We start from the raw sequence: 3,501 nt of genomic DNA on the forward strand, positions 1-3,501 counted from the left end.
ATAATTCACCGTGATCGTAATCAAAATCATAATTAAGACTAGTCACCATTAGATCCCTCACAATATTCCAAACTGCTTTGTAAAATCATAGTTAATCCAGGGACTGGTTACGAAAACTCGAAACCTTCAAAAGCAGGAACCATGTTGCGCAATCGATGTTGAATTGACCGTGACAATGCACAATCATCTTTTGTTTTCGTTTCGCACGGGTTTGCAAATTAGTTGCACATAAATTAATTGAAGGAGTTGATTGGTTACCTGCTCGAAAAACGGTATGTTTAGTGCACTGTGAAGGTAAAAGTATTGGCAAAAACATGAAACAAAAAGACTTGAGGAATTTTATCACCATCTCAGTGCATCTCACTGCATCAATACATTCAACAGTCAATCCGTCGTTGCCTGTTTTTGAGATTTTTTATTCTCAAATGAATTAAGACTCTTTCAGCATGTATTGTAACCTTTCCTTGGAGTAATAGAAGAATTCCCGGGCGATACGTAAGTATATTCTGAGTTTAAGGACGGTGCCTACTATTGTTATTGCGCATACGTTCTGCGCATCTTGAGATACCCGGATTTCCTATCGGTGATGCTTACTAATACAGGGATACTTTTGCGCGGTTTAAAACTATCCGGAGAAAGTAGATTTTAGTAAGTACTCTTGGTATCTAAAAGGAAAATTGGGGGTAACCATGCATTTTTCAGAGATAATTAAGCTTCAATTTGAGAAAGAACGCCATACATTGCTTTGTATTTTAAAGCTTTTTACAAATATTACTCATGTATTATCTTTGAAAAATGCGTGGTTACCCCCAATTTTCTTTTTGGATTTCAATAACACTTGTTAAGATCTACATTTCCTGCATAATCACACACCGGGGCAAAAATATTGTTAATTAGTAGGCACCGTCCTTAAAAAATAAAAACTGAGCTAGCATCTTACGATCGATCTATAAAATGGGTTTATGGCGAGGTGTAAAAGGTGTATACTTTCTTTAACCTTTTCTCCCATAGAAGGTAGTATTACAGCAAACTGTAGTTGACCCTGATACATCTTGATATTACCTTTACTCACTAAATTATCTAGTTCTGTTCCGGGACTCCCTCTTACCCTGCCCTGAAAATGGGCCTGGAAGCCAGGCTGGAAAAGACAGCATTACTTGCAGGCGCATGCTCGGAATGACGCCATTTTTGTCCCCAAAACTGGGCGAAAAACCGTATCTGGAAAAAATTCCTTATTTTGGGCATAGTTTATTCGGATTGCTTTTATGCTGGACACATGGCGGATAAAGTAAAAGGAAATTATCATGCAAAGTGGAGGCAATTGATTTCGCGTTTAGAAATGCCACTTTAACTTTGTGCCTGAGGCCCGTTTTAAACGTCGCATTTCTCATGTGCCGATTGTAATGCAAATTAGCGTAAAAACAAATATTTTTGTCATTTGCATTAGATTTTGCACATGTGAAATGCCAAGTTTAAAACGGGTCTAAGACGGAACAATTGCGAGCTATTCATGCAGACATTACCGTTGATGATGTTTTTGTTAAAATAGAAATTAAGATTTGGCAAGACTGTTTGTTATATTGTTCCTTTAATATGTTTGTGATTTTCTTCTATCCGAGTCCGATGTTAAGTGTAAATTAGTCCTTATCGTGAGTTCCTTAAAGGCACTTACCGAAGATCAGATGGATGACATACGAAAATATGGATTTTCTTGCCTGAAACTTCATGGTGAACTCCCAACTTAACATTTGCTTGATGTTGGCGCAGTAGTATATCAAATTTTGACTTGCTCCCCCGAGACCCTTATGGGGAATCCGTGCGAGAGCAGCTGGTGAAATTCAGTGCAAAAAAAAAATATATCGTCTGCACGGCTACAGAGGAGGTTCACTGTGTGTTGCAGTGGAAGTATGTATGTACTGTAGGTCGTGGATGTGAATCGCTCAACAATGACAAATCTTCTGCAGGATCGAGCTAGGAACTCTTGTTTATTTTTCATAACTTGGCTCCATCTATTAGTATGATAATGGCACTGATCCAGTGAACGTATATTGGAGTTAAACAGTGATCATTGAAACTATGATTGTCTTAGGAATTTACAACTACCAACCTTTTTTTCAAAATCGGAAACAATATTTGGATACACAATGTTAAACTGTTGGATAAAAAATTAAAGAAATATATAGCATCTGAACCTGGACTATTTCTTTACTTGACAGTTTGTGTCACGGTTGATAACGCAAATGCTCGTAATTTATACATATATATATATGCACAGTCAAACATCGATTATCCAAAAACGTTAATTGTCAGGACTTTTTTTTCTGGTCAAAATTTGTTCTTGAATATGAACTAACAACGATGAAGATGACGTATCTTATGTGCTCATTAAAATGTAAAAAAATGGGATTACCTGTATTAGTGCGAAAATTTTATCGATCGTGACCATGTGGCTGACTGTGATACCTATATAACGGCTTCCTTAAGCGTCTAGGTAAATATCTTAAATTGAATTTTGTCTTGCAAATTATCAGCTAGGAAGCTTACATATCATTGTGCTTCTAGTAAAAGCCTTTATATTTTCTCGAAAAAAATAGAACAAACTAAAAGAAAACCTCTCCAAACCTGAATAAAATATCAAACCGAGAAAATGTGAATATTTCTTCAAAAAACATTTCTTCAAAAGTTGGAGAATAAGTTTTCTTGCCCCATCAATTTTGCCCGAAAGTTGCTGTCTTTGATATAATCGCCTCCTAGTTCTTCTTGCAGCAGACACAGATGTATTGCGATCCATTCTCAGTCATTACATTTATTCGGCAATAATTTACAACATCAATGCATTCGGGGGTTTTTATCTTCGTTTGGTCACGACAAGGCATAATTTCGATGTCATTTTCCTGACACCGCAAATCACACAGTAATTTTCATATAAGACTTTTTTGTCGGAGCCGTCCATGTTTCCAAATTTCGTGATTCCTTTGTTTACATATGTAATAAGCATGTAATACGATTGCATCATTGCGATCATGCGCCTACAAGTACTAGTATTGAATCTGGTAGACGTAAAAAAACAGTACCTACAGTCTGTGACAAAATTCGTTGGAACAGAACACGACTATACAGATCTGAAGTTTTCGCAGCTCACTCTCCCCTCACAATGTTGTTTTAACGCGAGTTTCTGAGCCCAATTGCTAAAACAACATTGTAGGAGGGCAAGAAATTGTAAAGTGTTTCAACAATTTTGTCTGGGACTGTAGATAACCTATGGCACCAAAATACCACAGACGAAATCAATTGACGAAGTCGTGTTAACCCAGGTCATACTGTATCGTTTTCCTAAAACATTTCTGTGGCGTTGTTATTAACAGAGATCTGTCTAACAACAAGTTGAAGAGTCTTCCACTGGGGATTTTTGATAGTCTTACTGAACTGGTATATCTGTAAGCGAAAACTTTGTTTTACATTTTTGATTTGTCATTTATGAAAGGAGAGCAAAGTAATTAA

Source organism: Montipora foliosa, chromosome 5 (assembly GCF_036669935.1).
Source record: "Montipora foliosa isolate CH-2021 chromosome 5, ASM3666993v2, whole genome shotgun sequence".
NCBI classification, from domain to species: domain Eukaryota; kingdom Metazoa; phylum Cnidaria; class Anthozoa; order Scleractinia; family Acroporidae; genus Montipora; species Montipora foliosa.